The following is a 26,300-nucleotide window of genomic DNA, read 5'->3' as shown; positions in this document are numbered from 1 at the left end:
ATAGCATCTCCATCCCTAAAGATTCCTGGTCCAAGTGTGACCCTCTAGACAAGTGATATTTTCCCTCTCCAGAGTGTCTTCAATTCTATGTCAGTTATCACAGCTAAAGGGATTTTATCAGTTAGGTTACAAAGGTAGTGATGTCACTAGCCTAGCTTGCTTTATCTTGCTATATGACCAGCATCCCAAGGAACTTGGCATGCATAAAAGAAAGCAGGATTTTACAGAAAACACTAACTTTCCCTAATTTCCTGCAAACGAAATAGAAAACCAGAGTCCTTCAGGATAGTATTTATATGGACATTCGGGCCTAGACTTGCTCTGGTGATTTTCTTAATTTGGTTAGCTTTTGGGGAACAGAAAGGGGTATATCAGGGATGTGTTTACTGCCATTTTTTCCCAAGAATGACATGATGTGTAAATTTCTTAGTACTAACAAAATGAGTTTTAATTTTGATTAGTTTATCTCAGAACAATGTATACTTCTGTAATAAAAAAACCCAACTCAGTGCTACTAGGCTTTTCCATGTCCTGTCACTCATAGAAAAGAACAGCTTGTTCAACATTCTGGAATATATAAGTAGAGCCCAAAATATCTTTCTATAGCTTTGCAGTGCCATGATCAGGTATTTCAAGAGCTAAAATATTCCCTGTTTTTTCACTCTCTCAAATTCATGGCATAACAAGGTACATGTGTGAGGAGCTCTGTTCCTCCTGGCACACTTGTTATTTCCAAGACATTCTTCAACACAAAATTTTTTATCAGTCTTAAAATACTTAGCCAATCATGTTGAATCAACCTTCCTAGTAAGATGATTGCAACATACAATTTTAAATATCTCAAAGAATCACATTATGTGAATGCAGTCACTTCAATGAACATATGATTGTTGTCCCCATTTTAACTTCTTTTCCAACACATATTTACTATTTTTATAATGCATTTATGCAAAATGTTATGCAAAATGAATTTAAAATTCAATATGACTAAAATGATAGTCTGCTTTGTAGAGAATGTAAGGAAAAATTAGAACACTGTTTTATGGTGTGTGCCCTCACTGTGATTTTTCCAATGGCATGCTTTCTAAGATTATTGCCTTCCAATAGTGTTCCAGATGCATTTTCTTGTTTCTTGTTATTTTTTAACTACTTTGACATCTACAGAATTGCTGCTTTGATTTTTTATGGAGATTTTAAATGTGAGCAATCTATGGCTTGAATATTAGTTAACAAATGCCTTTCTCTCCCCTCACTGCTTCTTGTCCAAGAGTAGTTAGGAGACTGGTGAGTTTGGTTTAAAATGATTTGATCTTCATCAAATATTTACAAGGTGATTTCAGAGTGGCACAAAGTTTGTTTGAGATTCTGGCCCTGATGTTTACTATGTGTCTAGTGAAGGATAGTGAATTCCAAATTATTGTGCCAATTTCATGGGATAATATTTGTTGGGAACTTGGCTTATATTCATAATTCAATAAAACATAACTTAAAATTTTTAGTATTAAAGCTGTCATACTTTACAAAGATTAAAAATTATAATCTCTAAATTTCTGGGTGTTTTGAAAGTGAAAAGCGAGCTGCAAAACCAAAAGGATTAATAGATCTCAGTGTATGTTCTGTCTATGTTGTTCATGATAGTCTTTTTGGCAGGCCAACTGTTTTCAGATAGTAGTTCAGCACTTTAGTGAAGAGCATTACATCTTTTACTTTGCAGGAGAAACTCCAGAACAAGCAGAGGATTGGATGAAAGGTCTGCAGGCATTTTGCAATTTACGGAAAAGTAGTCCAGGGACGTCTAATAAACGCCTTCGTCAGGTCAGCAGCCTTGTTTTACATATTGAAGAGGCCCACAAACTCCCAGTAAAACATTTTACTAATCCTTACTGTAACATCTATTTGAATAGTGTCCAAGTAGCAAAAACTCATGCAAGGGAAGGGCAAAACCCAGTATGGTCAGAGGAGTTTGTCTTTGATGATCTTCCTCCTGACATCAATAGATTTGAAAAGCAAAGGTCCTGATATCTTATTTATGTGCTTCCAGTTAAGCCAGTTACAAAAAGGACATGCTACAGATGAGTGGTCTCTCTCTGCTCAGCTCCCATATACCGTTAAAAGGTATTGAACCAGGATCCCTGTGTGTTCGAGCACGATATTCTATGGAAAAAATTATGCCAGAAGAAGGATACAGTGAACTAAAAGAGCTTATACTGCAAAAAGAGCTTCATGTAGTATATGCTCTATCACATGTATGTGGACAAGACCGAACACTACTGGCTAGCATCCTACTGAGGATTTTTCTTCATAAAAAGCTTGAATCATTACTGTTATGTACACTAAGTGACAGAGATATAAGCATGGCAGATGAAGCCACTACCCTGTTTAGAGCCACAACGCTTGCAAGCACCCTGATGGAACAATATATGAAAGCCACTGCAACACAATTTGTTCATCATGCTTTGAAAGATTCCATTTTAAAGATAATGGAAAGCAAGCAGTCTTGTGAGTTAAGTCCATCAAAATTAGAAATAAATGAAGATGTGAACACTAATTTAGCACACTTATTGAACATACTTTCAGAGCTTGTGGAGAAAATATTCATGGCTTCAGAAATACTTCCACCGACACTGAGATATATTTATGGGTGTTTACAGAAATCTGTTCAAAACAAGTGTCCTACTAATACTACTATGAGAAAAAGAGTTGTTAGTGGTTTTGTTTTTCTTCAGCTTATCTTTCCTGCCATCCTGAATCCACGGATGTTTAATATCATCTCAGATTCCCCATCTATTGCTGCAAGAACACTTATATTAGTGGCTAAATCTGTGCAGAACTTGGCAAATCTTGTGGAATTTGGAGCTAAGGAGCCATACATGGAAGGTGTCAACCCATTTATTAAAAGCAATAAACAGCCGGGCGTGGTGGCGCACGCTTGTAATCCCCGCGCTTGGGAGGCAGAGACAGGAGGATCGCGCAGGTTGGAAGCCAGCCGCGCGCGCTGGTTTAGGAGACCCTGTTTCCAAATAAAAATGTAAAAATAGGTCTTGGGAGTGTAGCCCAGAAATAGAAGGGCTTCCAGGAACCCCAGTACCACCAAAAAAAAAAAGCAATAAACATCGTATGATTATGTTTTTAGATGAACTTGGGAATGTACCTGAACTACTGGACACTACAGATCATTCTAGAACTGACTTGTCCCGTGATTTAGCTGCATTGCATGAGATTTGTGTGGCTCATTCAGATGAACTGCGAACACTCAGTAATGAGCGAGGTGCACAACAGCATGTACTGAAAAAGCTTCTGGCTATAACGGAACTGCTTCAACAAAAACAAAACCAGTATACAAAAACCAATGATGTCAGGTAGCAGCCTTCACCCTGGTGTTCTGCATGGGTTCAGCATGCCCAGTGGTAATTCACATCAGTATAATGTCTCCTTTGCTCTTGCCAAAAAATAGCACACTTTTCCACATTCCAGTGATGTGTGAGCTATGCAAAGGAAACAAGATTCTACTAGTAAATAACTACCAGCAAATTTGTAAGCTATTTGTGCAGAATATTTGCACTTTTTCCACATGGAATCTTTACCAAACTCTGAGCCTTGGTGTACATATCACCTTTCACAAAAGAATACTATGACTATCTTGAACTTTGAAAATATAGTTTCAATACACCCAATTGCCAAAGTTTTGCTGTCTTTTGGAAAAAGAACTATGAAATCAACTGACAAGAAAAAGCATTCTCTATTGACAATTGAGTATAACTGGACTGCAGACTGTTCTTATGCTATAATTCCTTCCTGTTTAGGAATATAACCATTTGACTGTACAATGACTTAATTTGTATTTACAGTTTCCAGAGTTTTCCATTATAATAGGAACAATCTTTGCTGTATACTCTTTTAAAAAGTACTGTGCTATTTCTCTTTCTGAAACTGTTGGAAGAAAATATATAGAATGGATTTATTGCTCATCAGCTTTATTTTTTAAACATACCACTTATTTTGTTGGACTTGTCAAAGACTGTATTTAGATCGCATAATGCTTTTGTTACATGTTTACAACAGTAAATAGTTTGAATTCAGTAAATATTATTGGTCATTGTACTGATCAATGTTTTATAGATTATAAATTTTTTATGTAAAAAATCTAGAATGTCTGTTAATTCCCAGTTGATATTTTTGTGTACCCCTTTGATTATGCAAACAAACCTCATCCACATAATAACTTATTCATCTTTGAACTTCTGACTACTTGTTGTATCTGCTGGATATTTAGTTTGACTGTATAGTTTTATTTGCTTCTATTTGTGTATTTCTGTGAAGTATTCACAAGGGTTAAGTTAAAATAAAAGCAAGGGATATCTTACAAAACAAAACAAAACAAAAAATATTTCTGGATGTCATACTATTACAAAGACTAAAATCACAATCTATTATAGTAGAGTAGAGGGGAAAGAAGAAGTTTTACAAAAAGCCTTTATCAAAAAGTGCTTAGATTCTGACTAGAACAGATACTGTGGGATTGGGAGGTAGAATTACAGGACAGGAGGACTGTTTGGTTGATATGAGATAAAGAGATAAAGAAACAGAACACAAAACAATAGGTCTCAGAGCTGTATAGGGTAACTTGATGGATTTGCTACCCCTTCTATGATCAGTTGAAAGCAACAGCCTTAATAAAAATATTTTAAATCATGACATCATAGCTAAGTTTTTATGGGAGTATCTATAATTTCATTTCTCATGATTTTTATTCTAAAGATTCTAAGTGATTAGAAGCAGCCATCTGTGTGTATGTTTGTCTCTGAACTACATTATGATGTGAGACAATAATCCACCAGTAAAAGTATATTTAAACAAGCAGCCATCTATGTAAATTTATCATTTATTGCTTTTATTAAATGTCATGTCTTATAAATTGTATTGTTTTACTTACTTAGAATAGTTGCTTCCTGTATACTAACCTGCTTGTTATAATTTGTAATATTAAGTGATAGTGTTTAGAGGATGAAAAATAATTTATACTTTTATAGAAAATAGGAGGAAAAAACTAGGAAAGAGAAGAAAGGAATCGGTTATTCTTTAAACTTGAGTCAGTTATGCATTATTCAAGTAAAGATGCAAATCCTGTAATATTTGAACTAAAAACCTTAATACTGAAGAATAGTAGTAGGACGTCATAGCTTATTTTTAGTTTAAGTTGATGTCAATAAGAACCTAATACAAGTTGAGGACATATCAGTCAAGAATAAATTGATTTTCATGTTTCCTTATTGTTTCCAGAATATATCAACAGATATTCTTCTTTGAAATTATTTCTTATATGATTAAGTAACGAATAAGATTCATAGTTGAGGTTCTTTTGTAGAAAATAAGAAATATTATTGTATAATAATGCCCACTTCTTTGTGAGCTTCCAGGCCATATTGCCTCTCTGCCTCTCTTCATCTGATACTCTCTCTCCTCTCTCTCTTCTCTCTTCTCCTCTCTTCTCTCTTCTCCTCTCTCCTCTCTCCTCTCTCTTCTCTCCTCTCTCCTCTCTCCTCTCTCCTCTCTCCTCTCTCCTCTCTCCTCTCTCCTCTCTCCTCTCTCCTCTCTCCTCTCTCCTCTCTCTCTCTCTCTCTCTCTCTCTCTCTCTCTCTCTCTCTCTCTCTCTCTCTCTCTCTCTCTCTTCCTCTCCCTCTCTGAAACAAGAACATGTTTCTTATTTTTGTATTGTTTCTGAAGTTTTTTTCTTAAGAATCCAATATTTGTGCTAATTTAAGAAAAAAAGCATTAATTATAAGTATGAAATGCATAACAGAGTCACTGGAGAACTAGAATTTGCTTTGGGGAATACCTCAAGCTCAGTACAGATGGGATCTCCCTAGGAAGGCTGCTCTTGCCATTTTCAGGAGCCACCTGCTGGGTCAGAAGCCACTGGTCAGGTGGCCAGCTCCGCTATCATGCTGCCCTCCACAACATTTGTCTCTTCAAGAGATGTGATGCACAACCTACCTCTCTACCACATAGCTCAGTTTCAAATTCAAGATACACAGGAGAACACTAATCAGACTTTTTGTTCCTAATTATATTCAGAAACTAATTGGAAGCAGATCTGGGAGATGCAGCATTGCCAATCCTGCCTTGCTAAGGTAGGAAGGCTCAGGAGGATGTGGTCAGAACTGATAACAACTGAATAATTCCTCAGCTTCTGTAACACATTTATTAATTTATTCATTCCAACACCATACAAATAGGTGCTAGTAGGATGCCTACTTTACAGATTAGGATACAGACTCAAAACTGGTATACCTCCTTTTCCAACATCAGATAACTGAAAGAAAGAAAAAACAGAATTTTAAGCTTAGACCCACTGGATCCTGCTTTCACTGTCTACCTGAGATGTTTCTCTAGGGCCTCACGGGGACTTGAACTACAGGAAGAGTGAATGGAATACCCAAATGTGTTTGTATGTTACCAAGAGATTTCTGTGTTAGTTACTTTTCCATGTCTGCTGGCTATGACTAAAGGCAGCCTTTGATCATGGAAAGTGGTGGAAAGAAAAAGTCTGATGCCCAGATTTAGGTCCTAGCTCTCTCTGGCCATTAACCAGGTTAGGTAAAAGAAAATTACATCATCATATATATGATGGTACAAAATGTCGCACAATATGCTGGGTTTTATAAACCCACAAGGCATATGCCATTTTAAAGGCTCTGAGAAACACAGAAAAAAAGGAGTTTGGCATTGTTTTACTTCATTTTTTAAAAAAATCTTATTTTAATAGCATACATATATTTATTCAATTTCCCCTAGAAATACTGAGACAGAGGATCACTGAAGGGCCTTCCCAATGAAAAATGTTGGTGGTTATTTTTTCCACATTTTCAATAGACTCACAGTATGTATCAGTGAGGACTTTTCTGGTTGAGAAAAATATGATTTCATCCCACCTAGTGCAAAACTTTTTACATGATAACAAATGGGAAGAATGCAGCAGTGTGTCAGAAAAAAGTAAACTCAGGCAGCAGAATAAGAAAGAGTTTCTATCTCTATCTTATACCTTGTTTCTTCTGTGTGATTTAGTCTCATGTTCTGTGTTTTTTTTTTATTTGTCCATATGATTGAAAACATAGCTGCAACAAATTCTGAATTTACATGTTCTTGTTCAGTCTTCTAGAATGACACTATAAAATCTTGCTTGGCTCCAATGTAACATTTTTGTAAAAATAACTAATTTGAGTCAGGGATCCATCCATGATCATAACATGGAAATGCAGCAAGAAAATGCAAGTCAATTCCCAGAAATGAGAGAGTAAACAGAGATTAGAACACAAGTACAAGTACTTGATTAATAATCAATTTTATTGACTGTCTATTTCAGTCATGGGTGGAAAACTAATTCATGTCCATATTCAAATTGCAGTTTAAGGACTTTTATATTTACTACAAATTTTAATTATGTAGATATGGAAGAATGTACTGTTACTAAGAGAAATAATACGGGTCTATCTCAAATTAATGTAAAACTTTCCTAATTGATCTCAAGGCACACAAATTTTAGCAGAGTATTTGAGAAGTACTTAACTTTAAAGATAATTAATTCTCATATCTTTATGGAAGTCTTTGGAACCATTGCTCTTAAGATTTCTAACTTGATTTTAAGGCAATAGGCAACAACTAATAGGTGTTTTATGAGTCTATTGGAGATCAGTCAACCATTATTGCTCCACTTCATTTCAATGTTGACTCACTGGAAGCTTAGAAATACAGATAAACATGAGGTTCAACTAAGTCCCCTCTTAAGAAGTGGTAAGAATTCAATATTTTAAGACAGTACTTTTGCTGAAAGTAAATTTTGTATCAGGAATATATTCTTTCTGGATCCATATTATTTGTGCATTTTCTATGAAGGGAATGGGTTTTCTCTAAAATGGAAATTGATGCTTTTAATTTTATTAAGTGTGTTTAATTAATTTAATGTAATAGCTAAATTTGTCACATTGCTTAAACTATCTAAATTTGTAACAGTGCACACATATTGCTTCTGATAAAGAAAATAAGTCATTCTAGTTCTTCATCTCTTGGCTTTTTGCAAACCTAAATAAACTACAAATTCAGAGTTACATCAATCCCCTGTGAACACAAGGGAGTTTTAGAGAACAAATATCACATGTGTAAGTGAAATTATTGAAGATTATTTATTTTCTATCTACAGTATTTCTTTTTAACCCATACCTAAAACATCTATCTTCCACCACCCAAGCTGTATCCCAATTTTCATGCTTCAAATTAGCATGGGCTGCTTAAAGGCTCTAGATTTGTTTTATTTAAAACCAAGTAAACTCAACTGATATCTACTTCTGATTTGAATCCAGGTAGCTGGATTTTGGCTGGACTTTGGCTTTACTCCCCAAAGGAAACTCATTGCAAATTACAGTTTTCACATGCAACATACTGATGATTATTAATGACTTTTTCTCTTTGCAAGGTTCTATATTTGTTTGCATCATGATACATATTTGGATGTAGCTCCTTCATTTATCAACATAAGTTTTCTTTCTCTCCTATCCTTGCATTCTAGGTTTGCTGAGGTTTCTCCTCCATTATCTGGAGTCTCACTGGTATTTCTAATACTCCCTAGTTTAGGCATTTTAGAGAAAACATATGTTTCTTCTCTTTCAGTGCTTGGCTAATCTCACTTAACATAATGTTCTCCAGGTCTTTAGATCTTCTTGTGAATGACATGATTTTGTTCTTCTTTATAGCTGAGTAGAATTCCATTGTGTGTATTTCCCATAATTTTGCAATCCGCTCATCTGTTGATGGAGACCAAGGGTCTCAGTGAGTTGCAGAGGGCCTCACTAAGTAGCTGAGGCTATCTGCGAATTGTGATCTTCCAGTCTCAGCCTCCTGAATGCTGGGATTAAAAGTGTGCGCCACCACGCCCAGCTCAGGTATTGAATTTTGTCAAATGCTTTTTCAGCATCTATTGATATGATCATGTGGTTTTTGTTCTCAGTTATATTTATGTGGTGAATAACATGTATTTATTTGCCTATGTTAAACCAGCCTTGCTTTTCTGGGATGAAACCAACTTGGTCATGGTGTACAATTCCTTGATATGGTTTTGAATGCATATAGGTAGTATTTTGTTTAAAATTTTTTGCATATCTGTTAATCAAGGATATTGGTCTGTAATTTTCTTTGCTTGAGGTATCGCTATTTGGTTTTGATGATAATGTGATACTGGCTTCGTAGAAGGATTTTGGAAGAATTCCATCTCTTTCAGTATCCCAAAATAAGTTGTAAACTATTGAGATTAGTTCTTCACTGAAGGTTTTGTAGAATGCAGCTGGAAGCCTGTCAGGAATTGGGCTTTTCTTTGATGGAAGAAGTTTTATTGCTGTTTCTATTGCTTTGCTTGCTATTAGTTCATGTAGGCTTGTTATGTCCTCTTGGTTTAGTTCAGGTAGGTTATATGTGTTTAGGAATCTATTGATTTCTTCCATGTTGTCCAGTCTATTGAAGTTTAAGTTTTTGAAATAGTTACTAATAAGCAGTTAAATTTCCCCACTGCCTGTGGTGATGTCTCCGTTTTCATTTCTGATTTTAATAATTTGAGTTGATTCCCTCTTACTTCTGCTTAGTGGCCAGGGGATTGTCAATCTTGTTAATCTTTTCAAAGAACCAGATTTTTGTTTTGTTTATTCTTTGAACTGTTCTTTTGTTCTTTATTTCACTTATTTCGGCTCTGATTTTAATAATTGCCTACCTTTGCTGGCTTTGAGATTAGACTGTTGCAGTCTTTCTAGCTCCTTGAGATGTGTCATTAGGTGTTTACTTGGCAACTCTCTGTTCTTATGTGGGCACTCAATGTTAAAAACTTTCCTCTTAAAACCCATAGATTTTGATAAATTGTATCTCTATTTTCATTTAATTACAGAAATTTCTTTATTTCTCCCCTTATTTCTGATCTTACCCACTCATCATTCGACAGTGTATCCTTCACTCTCCATGTTTTTAAATAGTTTATTTTGGTCTTCTTTTTGTTGATTTCTATTTTCATTTCATTGTGGTCTGAAAAGATGCAGGGAATTATATTACATCTTTTGAATTTTCTGGTGCTTGCTTTGTGGCCAAGGATGGGATCTATTTTGGAGAAGGTTCCATAGGTTGCTGAGAAGAATGTGTATTTTGTTGTTCTTGGTTAAAATATTCTGTATATGTCTGTTAGGTCCATTTGGTTTTTAGTTTTCCTTAGTTCTGAAGAGTCTTTATCCATCTTTTGCTCTGAAGTTAGATCTAAAGGCATGTTAGGTGTGTTGAAGTCTCCCAATATTATTGTATTTGGGGCTATTTGAGATTGAATGTCCTGGAAGGTTTGTTTTACAAATGTGGGTATACCCACATTTGGGGCATAAATATTTACTATCATTATATCTTCTTGGTGTATTGTTTCTTATAATAAAAGGAAGTACTTTGCTTTGTCTCCTCTGATGTGTTTTAGCTTAACGTCTGTTTTATTGGATATCAGCATTGCTACCCTTACCCGTTTGGGGTCTCCATTAGCATGTATATCTTTTTTCATTCTTTCACCTTCAGTCTATGAATGTCTTTGGCTGTAAAGTAAGTTTCTTGTAAGCAGCATATATTTGGATTATGTTTTTAATCCACATTGCCAGTCTATGTCTTTTGATTGTTGAGTTAAGTCCTTTGGCATTCAGAATTTGGTATAATGTTATTTCTTCTTTACTTAGATGCCCCACTGATCAACTTCATCTCTTCTCTGGCTCTGAAATTTGTTTCTTTTTTCTTCTTTCTGGTTTATTTCTTTAAGTATTTTCTCTAGTGTTGGCTTTGTATTCATGACTTTTACATTCTGCTTATCTTGAAAAATTTTTGTTTCTCTATCAAATTTGAATAACAACTTTGGTGGATATAGCAGTTTGGGCTGGAAGTTGTTTTCTTCCAGGGTCTGCATCATATCATATTAGTTTATCCTGGCATTCATGACTTGGGTTGTATAGTCTGGGGTGATTTTTATTGTTTTGCCCCTATATGTCACCCACTCTTTTGTTTTTACTGCTTTTAAGATTCTTTCCTTGGCCTATGTTGGTCATTTTGATTATTACATGGTGTGGGGAAGTCCTTTTTTGATCTTGTCTTAATGGTGTTCTGTATGTCTCCTGAACGTGCAAGTTCAAGTCTCTTTCCATGTTTGGAAAATTCTCTGAATATATTACAAATATCCTTGGTCTATACCTCTATTACTTCTTCAATGCCTTTTATCCATTATTTAGACATTTCATATTTTCCCATAGTTGTTGGATGCTTAGGTTTTGTTTCTGTAGTGACTTCTGTATGCTATTGACTGTGCTTTAGATTTCGAATGAACTGTCTTTTTTTTTTTTTTTTTTTTTTTTTTTTTTTTTTTTTTTGGTGGTACTGGGGTTCCTGGAAACCCTTCTACCTCCGGGCTACACTCACAGACCTATTTTATATTTTTATTTGGAAACAGTGTCTCTTAAGCCAGCAAGGCTGGCTTTGAACCTGGGTGATCCTCCTGTCTCTACCTCCCAAGCGTGGGGATTACAAGTGTGCGCCACCATGCCCGGCAAATGAAGTGTCTTCTAATAGTGATACTCTGTTTTCCATTTTATCCAATCTTTCAGAATTTCTTTCTATTGCTATCTTCATTTCATTTATTGACACTTTCATTTTATTCCAAACCTCTTTCTGATTCTTTTTTAGTGTCTCCATTTTCTTTTTTTATTTTCTGTACACTATTTTTGAAGTATTTTATCATATTAAAGATCAGTATTCGGAATTCTCCTTCTTGCATTTCTTGTAGGTCAGTATTTGCAATTTCCATTATTTCTTCCCTGTTCCCAGTTCTCATATTTTCAAGGTTCTCAGGCTTACTATTCTGATATCTTGGCATCTTGTCTCTTTTGAGTATTATGTCTAATCCAATCTTAGTAGTAGAAATTTAGAGGTGTTAGCAGGTAAGCAGTGCTTTTTTACAATGGGGTGGGTTGGGTAATGGGGAAGGAGCTAGGGTTAATGGTACAGGAGTAAGGTAAAGTAGAGAATATTATTAGGTTGAGTAAGATTTAAGTATAATAAAGTAGTATCTGGTTGAGAATGAGAGACATTTAGATAGTAGGACTCTTGTAGTTAGTAGAGTATTTAAGTATGGAAATATGAAATACCTTGAATATAAAACAAGGAGATACAGTAAGGGAAAAAAATAAAATTTTTGAAAGAAGAGCATAGATAGGCCAGAGTGAAGAAGTTTGTAAAACGAATGGGGGGAAGGAGCAAACAAACATGATTAAAGTAACAGAACAAGTTACAAAAACTAGCAATTATTTTTCAAAGACAAAATATAAAACCAATTGGGACACTGAGAACGGAGTATCACGGTTCTTGGACAGCCTCAGCTACTTAGTGGGGCCCTCTGCAACTTAGTGAGACCCTGTTTCAAAATTAAGAATAAAAAAATAGGGCAGGGGGTGTAGCCTGGAGGTCGAATGTTCCTTGGTTCCATCCCCAGATCCAAAAATAAAGTCACACACAAAAAATAAAAAAAACAATAAAAAGAATAAAAATAGAAAAAAGGACAAAAATAAAATAAAATATAATAAGAAGAACTAGTGACAGTGTGAGAGAAAAACAAAGCAAAACAAGAAAACTAACAAAAAACAAAAGAGAAAAAAACCAGTCCTACTAATATATGAATATAGGGTTGGGCCTGTATACTATCTGTATGTCTGTTCACTGTGGTAGATTTTGGAGTATATTCCAAGATCTCTCATGTGTTCTGTATCCTACTGTCAATTTTTGAACCTACTCTCTGAGTGTTGTGTCCCTCTCTTGCCACTGACAGCTTTGTGTTTAGGTGTCAGGGCATCGAGTGTCTCTGTTAATGAGTTCAGTGTAAGTCCAGGTTTCTGGGTTTTTCCACCCTGTGCTCCACGTGTGCCCTCAGGCCCTCTGCCCAGGGCTCAGGCCCTCTGTTCTGTGCCTGCCTTTTCCTATGCATGAGCAGAGGGAACCCAGTGTGGTCTTGGAGCAGCCCCCTGTGACTCTATACAGATACCATACCATGAGCACCTTTCATGTGTCTCTGGAGATTCTAACTGGACTAGCCTGCAGGGTCCTGTGGCTTCTCTGGGCAGTCTTCCACCTAGTACTGAATAATGCAAGTGGTTACCTGTTCCTGCTACAGGATCTCTCTATGGTTTGCTGTGCCGCTGTGGGTGCTGCCTCTGGTTAGCATAGGGACTCTTAGAACTTTTTCTGCATTCGTGAAGAGTGATGCCAGATGCTTTGGAGCTCTGTGGCCACTTTCAAGTTCTTGGGTTATTTTTCTAGATTTCTTGGGACTGCCATGTCGGCCAGAGCCAGGACTTGCAGTTTGGGCCAGCGGCCTATGGCTTGCAATGGCACCGGTAGCTAGGCCGTTTTCTGCAGCAGGTCAGTCATGTGCTCAGGTTTTTCAGTGGATCTCACAGTTCAGAGTACTGGATTCCTTCCACCATGATTCCTGGTTCTGTTTTGGTTTGTGAGCTTTATTTATTTTGTTTCTCTAGACACTGCCTTCTCAGTAGTTGAACTTTATTTAGTTCAGCTACTGAAATGTGCTGTGTCCTGCAGTTGTCATTTTCTTCTCCCCTCTAGATATTCTTTTTTTTCTACAGTAAAATAAACAAAAACATGAAAATGAGACTGGATGGAATTAAGTTACTTGGGCAGGGTGAAATGAATTTTAAGTCACAGAGACAGGACTTGAACTTAAGACTGCAACCAATTTCTACCTCAGGAATTGAAAGACAATGCAGTTAAATAAAAAAGCTTTTAATAAATGTTAACTGTTTGTGCTATATATACTACAAATGCTGTATTCCCTCTATTTAGATTATTCTGTGCTATGTCTCTGACCTAACAGGTTTTGAGAAATTTAAGCTTCATGAGGCCCATGCCTGCCTGGCTTCTGCCAGATGACCTGTGCTAAGGTGCAATCTGCAGCCTTTGTCCAATGGCCTGTCATAATTTCTAGGACCTCAGAGTAGTTTTGATCTGCATTTCTCTGCTTGCTGAGAATGTTGGGCATTTTTTATATATTTATTGGCCATTTGAATTTCTTTTTTTTTTTTGAAGTGTCTATTTAGTTCACTTGCCCATTTTTTGATTGGGTTATTTGCTTTCTTGGTGCTGAGTTTCTTGAGTTCTCTGTTTAGTCTAGAAATTAGTCCTTTATCAAAGGAGTAGGGGGCAAACATTTTCTCACATTCTGCCAACTCTCTGTTGAGATTCTTGATAGTTTTTTTTAGCTGCATAAAAGCTTTTCAGTTTAATCAACCCCACATATTGACCAGTCTTTTAGTTAATTGTACCTTTGGCATCTTGTTGAGAAACTTTTTACCTGTGCCTATATGTTGCAGTGTTGGACCTTTGGCTTCTTCAAAGAACCTCAAGGTCTCTGGTCTAATTTCCAAGTCTTTGATCCATCTTGAAATGACTCTTGTGCAAGGTGAGAAAGTGGGGTTAACCTAATTCCAACTAGAATGGCAAACATCAAAACATAAATAATACATGCTGGTGAGGATGTGGAAAAGTGGAAATCTAGTACATTGTTGGTGGAATTGTAAATTAGTGCAAGCACATTGGAAAATAGTATGGACAATTCTCAGAAGAATGGGAATGAACTTACCATATGATCCAGCAAATCACTTCTGGGTATTTACCCAAAGAATGAAAACCAAACTACCAAAATAATGAAGGCATATCTATGCTCATAGCTGCACAATTCACCATTATCAAACTATGGAACCAGCCAATATTTCCAGATGAACAGATTACAAAATTATGGGATATATATACACAATGAAATTTTACTCAGCCATAAAGAACAAGATTACATCATTTACAGGGAAATGGATGGAACTGGAGAACATTATACTAAGTGAGATTAGTCAGTCACAAAAAAATAAGAAATCAAATACTCTCCCTAGGGAGAAAATGTGTCATAGGATGAACTCATAGGATGAACTCTAGATGAAGAAGGAGAAACTATAGATGGGCAAATAAGGTGACCTGAGGGGGAGGGAAGGGGGAAAGAAGAACATTCACTAATGTGCATGATGTGCATTCACAAATACATCAAAGTCAATTACTAAGCCAAATATGAGAAGAAGGGAGGGGATAGGGAATTGAGTAAGGGCTAATTGGGTGGTGTATACATCTATGCCTCTACCATTTGTACTCCATTAATATATACAACTACAATGCACCAATAAAAATGCTAAAAATAGAATAAAAATAAAAATAAAAATAGATTACATCAACAAAAATAGATAATGTAAAATATCAAGAGAATTAATTAATTAACTAAACACAGAATCATCTACCTGTTTTTTCATTCACATGCTATAAAGGAAGGTCAAAACCTCTGAATAATTATGAGCTTCTTCCCATTCAATTTACTCAGTTTACTGTAAGAGGCCATCTCTTTATATTTCTCCTTAGATTTCTTTGAGGCAAACATGTATGTTTTCTTTGTTGTTAGACTCTCTGGATGTTTCTTCTCAGCAATATATGTCTTGACTTATCTTCCTCATAAAACAGTGTTAATTATTTATCCTCACATACACTATTGCAAAATAGTGTAATTGTACATTCTTTCATTTCTTTTTAAACAAAATTTCATTTATTTTTTTAATTTGTGCATTTTAGTCATATATCTTAATGAAGTGCAAGATGGTAGAGGCATAGGTTACCATCCCAGTCCCTGCCCCCTCCCTGTTATAAGCCTGTTTGGCTTATAGATGGACTTTGATATGTTTGTGAATATACATCATATACATTAAGGAATTTTTCTCTTCCCTCCTCCAATCTTCATTCCTTAAGTCACCCTATTTGCTCATCTATGGTTTCTTCTTCCTTGTCTAGAATTTCTTCTATGATTATTTTTCTCTCTAGCTTCCACATAGTAGGGAGAGCATCAGAATTTTTACATTTTGTGACTGACTAATCTCACTTAGCATAATGTCCACCAGTTCCATTAATTTCCCTGCAAATAACATAATTTTGTTTTCCTTTATGGCTGAGTAAAATTCCATTGTGTACCTATCCCATAGTTTTTTAACTCATTTATCTGTTAATGGATATCTTGCTTGGTTCCATAGTTTGGCAGTTGTGAATTGTGTGGCTATGAATATAGATACAAATGCATCAGTTTTATTTCCATTCTTTTGTGTATATATCTAGAAGTGGTATTGCTGGATCATATGGTAAGTTGGTTTGCATTCTTCTGAGGATCTCTTATACAGTTTTTCAAAGTGGTTGTACTAATTTTCAGTACCACTAATAATGTACTAGAGTTCCCACTTCTTCACATTCTCACCAGCATTTGTTGTTGTTTATGTTTTGAATGATTGGCATTCTAGTAGGAGTTAGGTGAAATCTCAAGGTAGTTTTGATTTTCATATCTCTGATTGCTAATGATGTTAAACATTTTTTCATACATTTATTGGCCATTTTAGTTTCCTATATGCCAACCACAAATCTACTGAAAAAGAAATCCAGAAAAAACACTTCTCAGGATATCCCACAGAAGAAAAAAATACTTAATAAACCTAATAAAGGAGGTAAAAGACCTTTACAAAGAAAATTATAGAACACTGAAATAAGAAATCATGAAAGATCCTAACAGATGAAAAAATCTTCCATGTTCTTGCATAGGCAGAATGAATATAATCAAAATGGCCATTCTTTGCCAGGTGTGGGGGCTTGTAATCCCAGCATTCTGGAGGCTGAGACCAGAGGATCACGGTTTGTGGTCAGCCTGAGCTATTTAATGAGGCCCTCTGTAACTTAGTGAGACCCTGTTTCAAAATAAAGAAAAAAAATAGGGCAGGGGGTATAATTTGGAAGTCATATGTCACTGGGTTTCATCCCCAGACCCCGCCAAAAATGAGCATTTTTCCAAAAGTGATATACAAAGTCATTGTAATACCCATTAAATTACAAAGGTAATTTCTCACAGACATTGAAAAAATCAGTACTTAAATTTATTTGGAACAACAAAAAATCTTATAATAGCCAAAAGAGTTCTCAGCAACAAGAATCATGCAGGAAATATCACAATACCTGACTTCAAACTATACTACAAAACCATAGTAATAAAAACAGCATGGTACTGGCACAAAAACAGAAACAGATCAGTGGGCAAGAAAAGAAGACTCAGAAACAAATCTACACACTTAGAGCCAGTTTATTTTTGACAAAACAGCCAAAAACATACACTGGAAAAAGATTGCCTCTTCAACAAATGATGTAGGCAAAAATGTTTAACTATATGCAGAAAAATGGAAATAAATCCCACTTTCTCACCCTGTGCAAGAGTCATTTCAAGATAGATCAAAGACTTGGAAAACAGACAAGAGACCTTGCAGCTCCTTAAAGAGGGTATGGTCCAACACTGCAACACATAGAGACAGGTAAAAACTTTCTTAAGTCTCCAGAGGCACAAGAAACTAAAAGGCTGATCAATATGTGGGATTGCATTAAGCTGAAAAGTTTCTGTACAGTAAAGGAAACTATCAAGAACCTCAACAGAGAGCTGACAGAATGGAAGAAAAAAATTGCCAACTATTCCTGCAATAGAAGACTAATATCAAGAGTATACAGAGAACTCAAGAAACTCACAGCTAAGAAAAGAAATAGCCCAATCAAAAAATGGGCAAGTGAGCTGGCATGGTGGCGCACGCTTGTAATCGCAGCATTCGGGAGGCTGAGACAGGAGGATCAAAGGTTCTCGGCCAGCCTCAGCTACTTAGTGAGGCCCTCTGCAACTTAGTGAGACCCTGTTTCAAAATAAAGAATAAAAAAATAGGGCAGGGGGTATAGCTCAGAGGCCAAATGACCCTGGGTTCCATCCCCACCCCGCCCCTACCACACACACACATAAAATGGGCAAGTGAACTAAATAAACACTTCAAAAAAAAGAAATTCAAATGGCACTCTTTTCTTTCTTTTTTTCTTTTTTCTTCTTTCTTTTTCCTATTTTGTGGCACTGAGTATTGAACCCAGCATTTTTCTTTCTATCTATGAGCTATACCCCCCATACTTTTTTTAAATTAATTTATTTTTTAAATTGGTGCATTGTAGTCATATATCAATCACATTGGAGTACAAGACTTGAGAGGATATACAAGCACACATCATCCAATTAGCCCTCCTCCAGCCCCCATCCCATTCCCTCCCCCTCCCTCCATCCCACACTTCTTTGGTGATTTACTTTGATACATTTGTTTATGTACGTCCTGCGTTTTAAAGAGGCTCCGTCCTCCAGTATTACATACCCTCTGATTAGTCACATTTTTTGCTTCACTATCGGGCCCTTTCTATAGCTCAACCTCTTCCTGTTGCCCTTTTCCTCCTAGTTATTGCTGATTAAGAGAAGCGTCTGATTTATATTTTCTGCGATATTTCTCTGTGCATGCTGCATTGCAAGTACCGATCCCACTCTTGATGGTCCCAGTAGTGGCCTGGCTACTCAGTGGACTGATCCAGACTTCGCTGGCTCAAGCAGCGGCCTTGCCTCATGGGAGGACCCAGTTCTGGTCTCGCTGGCCCCTGAACCGGTCAAACCCCTAAGCTGGCTTTGGTCCCGACCTTGGAGGCCGCAGGAGTGAACTTGCCTCACGCCAGGCTCCGATGCTGGCCATTGGCCCCTGCACCGGTCTAACCCCTTGGCAGGATTCCAATCCCGGCCTCGGAGGCCCCAACACTGGTAATGCCTCACGGCAAGCTCCGATGCCGGCCTCACTGGCTCCAGCAGCGGCCTAACCCCTCGGCAGGCTCCGATCCCGGCCTCAGAGGCCCCAGTACCGGCCTTGCCTCAAGGCAGGCTCCGATGCCGGCCTCGCTGGCCCCAGCACCGGCATAATCCCTTGGCAGGCTCCGATCCCTGATTTGGAGGCCCCAGCACTGGTCATGCATCAAGGCAGGCTCCGATGCCAGCCTCGCTGGCCCCAGAACCGGCCTAACCCCTCAGCAGGCTCTTATCCTGGCCTCGGAGGCCCCAGTACCGGCCTTGCCTCACGGCAGGCTCTGATGCCGGCCTCGCTGGCCCCAGCACCGGCCTAACCCCTCGGCAGGCTCTTGTCCTGGCCTCGGAGGCCCCAGTACCGGCCTTGCCTCAAGGCAGGCTCCGATGCCGGCCTCGCTGGCCCCAGCACCGGCCTAACACCTCGGCAGGCTTCGATCCTGGCCTCGGAGGCCCCAGCACTGGTCATTCCTCAAGGCAGGCTCCGATGCCGGCCTCGCTGGCCCCAGCACCGGCCTAACCCCTCGGCAGGCTCTTATCCTGGCCTCGGAGGCCCCAGTACTGGCCTTGCCTCACAGCAGGCTCCGATGCCGGCCTCGCTGGCCCCAGCACCGGCCTAACCCCTTGGCATGCTCCGATCCCGGCCTCGGAGGCCCCAGCACTGGTCATGCCTCACGGCAGGCTCCGCTGCCGGCCTCGTTGGCCCCAGCACCAGCCTAACCACTCGGCAAGCTCTTATCCTGGCCTTGGAGGCCCCAGTACCGGCCTTGCCTCACGGCAGGCTCTGATGCCGGCCTCACTGGCAACAGCAGCGGCCTAACCCCTTGGCAGGCTCCGATCCCGGCCTCAGAGGCCCCAGTACCGGCCTTGCCTCAAGGCAGGCTCCGATGCTGGCCTCGCTGGCCCCAGCACCGGCCTAACCCCTCGGCAGGCTCTTATCCTGTCCTCGGAGGCCCCAGTACCGGCCTTGCCTCAAGGCAGGCACCGATGCCGGCCTCGCTGGCCCCAGCACCGGCCTAACCCCTCGGCAGGCTCTTATCCTGGCCTCGGAGGCCCCAGTACCGGCCTTGCCTCACGGCAGGCTCCGATGCCGGCTTCGCTGGCCCCAGCACCGGCCTAACCCCTCGGCAGGCTCTTGTCCTGGCCTCGGAGGCCCCAGTACCGGCCTTGCCTCAAGGCAGGCTACGATGCCGGCCTCGCTGGCCCCAGCACCGGCCTAACCCCTCGGCAGGCTCCGATCCCGGCCTCGGAGGCCCCAGCACTGGTCATGCCTCAAGGCAGGCTCCGATGCCGGCCTCGCCGGCCCCAGCACCGGCCTAACCCCTCGGCAGGCTCTTATCCTGGCCTCGGAGGCCCCAGTACCGGCCTTGCCTCAAGGCAGGCTGCGATGCCGGCCTCGCCGGCCCCAGCACCGGCCAAACCCCTCGGCAGGCTCTTATCCTGGCCTCGGAGGCACAAGTACCGGCCTTGCCTCATGGCAGGCTCTGATGCCAGCCTCGCTGGCCCCAGCACCGGCCTAACCCCTCAGCAGGCTCCGGTCCCGTCCTCGGGGGCCCCAACACTGGCCTTGCCTCACGGCAGGCTCCGATGCCGGCCTCGCTGACCCCAGCACCGGCCTAACCCCTCAGCAAGTTCCGGACCCGACCTCGGAGGCCCTAGCACAAGCCTTGCATCATGGCAGGCTCCAATGCCGGCCTCGCTGGCCCCAGCATAGGTCTAACTCCTCTGCAGGTTCCAATCTCGGCCACGGAGGCCTCAGTAGTGGCCTTGCCTCACAGCAAGCTCCGATGTCGGCCACTGGCCCCGGCGTCCACCTAACCCCTCAGCAGGTTCCGATCACTGTCTCTGTGGTTATTATTTCAAAGGTTCCAGTTGTAATGTATCAGATCTCTGCCTCCCCCGAATATTGGCCACTGGCATTGCCACTGCCTCCACCGTTTCAAATCCTTCCCAGGCTCTTTTTCCACTCTGAATGTTGTCCAGTGTTCCTAAGCATGCGTGATGGTAGCATTCGACATTTGGTGTAATTTCTCCAAATAAAATAAAGTTGGTAAGATCCGGTTTCTGCTTCTCCTGAATACAAGTCTCCACCACCATCGCGAAGAACTCTTTCAACACCGCATTTCTCCTTGGTCTCCGCTAAACTCTCTCCTTATATGTGATGTCTGAGATTCTTAACAATATAGAGAAATAGCAGTCCTCTTTCACGGCGAATTTTTCCATAAGTTCCAGTGCATTTAGATAAGTTTTGTCTGCATCTCCAGTGTCCTGGTATCCATAACGGCTTTCTTACCACCTCTCCGATATTTTTCTTTATCTTTTTCTGTTCTGGGCCCAGTTTCTCCAGGGGTCTGGCATGCTACTCGCAGGTCTGCCTGGGGCCCAGAGTCCTGCGACCCGGGCCCCAGCTGGTGTGCCCCGCGCGCGACCCCTGCCCAGAACCCAGCGTCTTACTGGGCCTGGTTTCTCCAGGGTTCTGGCGTGCTATGCGCAGTTCGGCTGGGACCCAGAGTCCCGCGATCCGGGCCCCAGCTGGCGTGCCCTGTGCTGGACCCCCGCCCAGAACCCAGCGTCTTACTTGGCCTGGTTTCTCCAGGGGTCTGGCGTGCTACTTGCAGTTCGGCCTGGGGCCCAGAGTCCCGAGACCCGGGCCCCATCTGGTGTGCCCAGCCCGCGACCCCCGCCCAGAACCCAATGTCTTACTGGGTCCGGTTTCTCCAGGGGTCTACCCCCCATACTTTTTTACTTTTTATTTTGAAATTGGATTTCCTTAGATTATGAAGTCCCTGGATAAATTGTGGAGTCTGGTCTAGAATCTCTATCAGTTTCCCAAATACTGAGATGACAGGTATGTGTCTCCACACCCAGATTTTGTGCCCATTATTTTCTGAGTATTTGTCTACTTGTCCTTCTGAGACATATTCTATCCATCTAGTGAGATTAATATGATGCTTTTATTCTTACATGACAGTTATATAACTTGTCTGAGCAGATAAGGTTGTGGCCTAGAGACCCTAGAACATGTGGTGAAATTCAGGCAATAGATACTGCCTTCAGGGAGGATTCCACAAATAATTTTAGCAAGGATAGCAAGAAATGACATGGATCATAAGACTAGAAGCACAATAAAATTATGCAGGATCCTTCATGTAGTTTGAGCTTTGTGCAAAAGGAACAGCTATGACAGAGCAAAGAACATACTTAAACGAGAACATACCCCGTACCTTAATACTTGAATATGTATGTAGTTATGAATGAAAATGTAGTTAACATCAAGAATTAGAAATAACATTATGCCATTTGAGATCATTTTAAAGTGGCAAAATAATTAAACTTTCCTTCTCCTTGTAAGGTATTAGACTTAGTCCAGACAAGGTATTAGACTGCTCAGACAAGTTATATAACTGTCATGTAAGAATAAAAGCATCATATTCATCTCACTAGATGGATAGAATATGTCTCAGAAGGACAAGTAGCAACTAACTTCTCTGCTTTGTCAAGATTTGTTAAACCTGGACACCACAAATTATAGTCATATAGTTTGAAACCAAAGAACTACTCAAGCTACTTTTAGCAATTTTTAAATCTATATATGTTTTCAGTTATTTTATCCTTCACATGTACAGTTTAGTGATTTACTTTGAAGTGTTTGTGAATGTACATCATGTGCATTTGGGAGTTTCCCTCTTCTCCCCTCCCATCTTTCTTAGTTATGTCACCATTTTACTCAACTAACGTTTTCTATAGATTTTTTTTTAAAAAAAGTTTGATGTGAAGTAGTAACATATTAAATTTTCACTTTAAATTTTCAGTTATATATGTCAAATTCATTTTCATTCATTGATACAACATCCACATCCATGCTATTAGTGGAGCTATTTGCTTATGAAAATCTTTCTAAATACTTTTCTCTGATCTTAACAAAGAGAGAAATATTATCATGGACAAATTAATTTAACTGCATTCTGAAGGTCCATATGTAGAAAATAACATTGAAAAAATAAGATCTTATTTAATAATATGTTAGCATTGTGTAGAGAGACCACCATTTATCTTTATTTCTGAGGTCAGTACCTGAATTCAATTGTAATCTAAGATTTTCAATAGAACCACTTTTAAGGTGAGTTGCCATGGTCTTTGACATGTCCTTGAATGTTCCTTAGTCTATATGCTATTGTTGTAAGTAATAAGACCTTGTCTTCTTTTGTTAAAACTTTGATGCAATAGTGACTTCTCTGAAAAAAGACATTGGTTCATTTTGATTATGGATAACTTGTAAAGTGTAATATAGTTTACATTTTTATGGCACCTGGTACAAGCTTAAAAGGCACTGAATGCATATTTACATAAAATTCAATCTTATTTCTTTGGGGAAATGTAAGAGATTCATTGGGTCTTAAATGTGCAAAAGATGCCAATTCTCTAAGACAACAGTAATGATGGGTAAATTGGGTTTTCTATTCTGGAACTCCCTATAGGCTTCTTCTAAAACACATGAAGTAGAATGGCTGCCTTAGAGAATTTGCTGTCTGAAGCACTTATTTGTATACTTGTCACTTGTATGAAAGTCTGCCACAAATGATGGAATATAGTAATTAAAAGTATATACCTAATTTAATGTTATGGTATAATATTATCAATGAATATCAAAAATGTTTTATGCAAAAATTAGTAAAAATGGGAATGGTTTATATATGAGCACTTACATAGAATATCTCAAGAAAATTCCCTTTTTGATGACAAGTAAGTTATTATAATTTAATTTATATGTGACCTTGAGTTTCTAATTTAAATATTTTTCAAATTATCAAGGACTAAATGGTATCTAGTATAGAAGAAAAAGTATCTGACTATTTAACTCTCTGTTACTGATTTACAGGTCTGGAGAGAAACACCACAACTAATTTTAAAAGAATGTCTATTTATATTACATTCTAATCAATTATACTAAGCAATAGCAATATTGAACTCCACATGTTATTCAGTTGTGATACAATGCCCAGTTCTTCAAGAGACTTGCTACCTTGAATGGACAAGGAGGGTGGATAACTAAAATATCATTTTAATGACTATTTTCTTTACTTTTTACTTTTTATTGGTGCATTGTAGTCATACATCTTTTTTTTTTCAGGTCTAGAGATGGAACTCAGGGGAATTCAACCTCTGAGCTACACCCCCTGCCCTATTTTTTATTCATTTAATTAATTAATTAATTTATTTATTTATTTATTGGTAGTACTGGGGTTCCTGGAAGCCCTTCTACCTCCGGGCTACACTCCCAGACCTATTTTATATTTTTATTTGGAAACAGAGTCTCTTAAGCCAGCACGGCTGGCTTCAAACCTCCGTGATCCTACTGTCTCCGCCTCCCAAGTGCAGGGATTACAAGCATGGATCACCAAACCTGGCTTTATTCATTATTTTGAAACAATGTCTAACTAAGTTGCAGAGGGCCTCATTAAGTAGCTGAGCCTGGTTGCAAACTGTGATCCTTCTATCTCAGCTTCCTGAGTGCTGAAATTACAAACATGCACCGCCATGCCTGACTTGTAGTCATACATCTTAAGAGTACAATATGGTGGAGGCATACATGCATACATCACCCAATTAGCCCTTACCCAATTCCCTCCTCATTCCCTCCCTCTTTTTCCTTCTGTGTTTGGCTTAGTGATTGACACTGATATGTTTGTTAATGTACATCATGAACATTAGAGAATTTCCTTCTCCCTACTCTCATCCCCTCAGTTAGGTCACCTTATTTGTTTATCTATAGCAGCCTCTTCTTCATCTAGAGTTCCTCCTATGACCCATTTTCTCCCTAGATTTCACATATTAAGGAGAGCATCTGATTTCTTATTTTTTGACTGATTAATATCACTTAACATAATGTTCTCCTGTTCCATTCATTTCTCTGTAAATCGTGTAATTGTGCTTTTCTTTATGGCTGAGTAAAATTCCAAAGAATGGAAACCAAACTACAAAACTAATCCTTGTGTATCTATGTTCATAGTTGCACAATTCACAATTGCCAGACTATGGAACCAGACAAGATGTCCATCAACAGATGAATGGATTACAAAATTATGGGATATGTACACAATGGAATTTTACTCAGCCATAAAGAAAAACACAACTACATTTCCTTAACACAAGGTCTCAACTAGATTTCAAGAATGGTCCTTTTTGTTCAGCCCCTATATAACTATACCTACACATCATTTAGCACAATGATGCATGATCAGTCCAAAATTAGATGTACAGCTTTATTTTAAATTATTTACGTTTAATAAAAGTACATTCACTATAATGTGTTCATAATTGGATTCCTACATGAGCATATCTTTTAAGAATTTGTTCCCATTTATTTTTGCAAGCATTTACTTTGTTGTATTGTTCCTTGCCTCCCACCCATACTTCCTCCACAGCATATATTTCCTTGTATTTATAAGGACTGAAGCTTCTCTGCTTGAAGCAAACAGCTCCCTCACTTTGTCAGTTAATCACAGATTCACACATATAGAGAATTTTACTGTCCAATAGGTTTCTGCTTGAAACTCATTTTATCATAATCATGCTTAAAATTTTGAGCTTGATTTATATTCTTCAAAGTATTTTATCTCAAAACTTCAGGTAATGTCAGGTTTTTTTCATGATATTTTTAGTGTCTCAGTTGTGTTCTAATCTTACCATATTTCCTATCCAAATGCTGTTTTTAATAGCACTCCAGTCATTTTGATCTCTGTGTGTACAAAAAAATCAACAGACTTTAGTCTTTCTTCTCTGCCTCTCCTGTATTTTGGGCATACTTTTAATGTGTCTGAATTTCAGAACAACTGCATGTTTTTGAGATTTTTCTGAGGTGATATGATGGTTATATAAACTTCTTTTCCAGGAACACCATTGCAGTTTATATTTGGTATGTTTTACCTGAAATTAATTTTGAAAGACTCGTCACATAAATGTTCTCTTTTAAATTCTCTGGTCTTTATCACAGACATTGGAAAAGACAAGTAGTCAGGGCAAAGGGGATTATCACTTGGATAAACACATAAGCTATGTTCTAAAACATTTCTTTGTTCTAGCTACACTTGTGATTTTGTCAGCATGTAAAAATGACTTATTAATGTAGGATTAGAATATACAACACACTTGAAACTTTGAAAGTACTTATCCGCCTTTAATTAACTCCCTGTAATATCCTTTTAATAGCCAAAAGAATTCAGTGAAACCATTTTGAAGTTTCTTCTCACCTTTTACAAATCAAGAATTTGAGTGAAAGTAGGATTTTAATTCTGAATAGTAAACGTAAATGGAAATCTGGAGTACTTGAATAAATCTTACAATTTATATGGTTTCAGGACATTGCTAGATAGGCTGATTAAAATAAAAAGGCATAAAGGACATCCCTGATATTTCCAGAGTATAAATGCCACTCTTGGTTACTCCTTTGTGTTAAGGATCTGACTTTAGGAGATTATTGCTA

At 38.7% G+C, this 26,300-nt stretch overlaps 1 pseudogene across 1 annotated transcript; it reads left to right on the top strand.

Moving 5' to 3' along the window:
• Nucleotides 1-1,558: 1,558 nt before the first annotated feature.
• On the top strand, nt 1,559-3,363 carry LOC308273137 (ras GTPase-activating protein 1-like; annotated as a pseudogene). Its single transcript has 2 exons — nt 1,559-2,877; nt 3,134-3,363. The product of its transcript is annotated as a ras GTPase-activating protein 1-like (transcript).
• The last annotated feature ends 22,937 nt before the right edge of the window (nt 3,364-26,300 follow it).

Source organism: Muscardinus avellanarius (assembly GCF_963383645.1).
Source record: "Muscardinus avellanarius genome assembly, chromosome: 14".
NCBI classification, from domain to species: domain Eukaryota; kingdom Metazoa; phylum Chordata; class Mammalia; order Rodentia; family Gliridae; genus Muscardinus; species Muscardinus avellanarius.
This window is presented reverse-complemented; position numbering and strand designations above follow the sequence as displayed.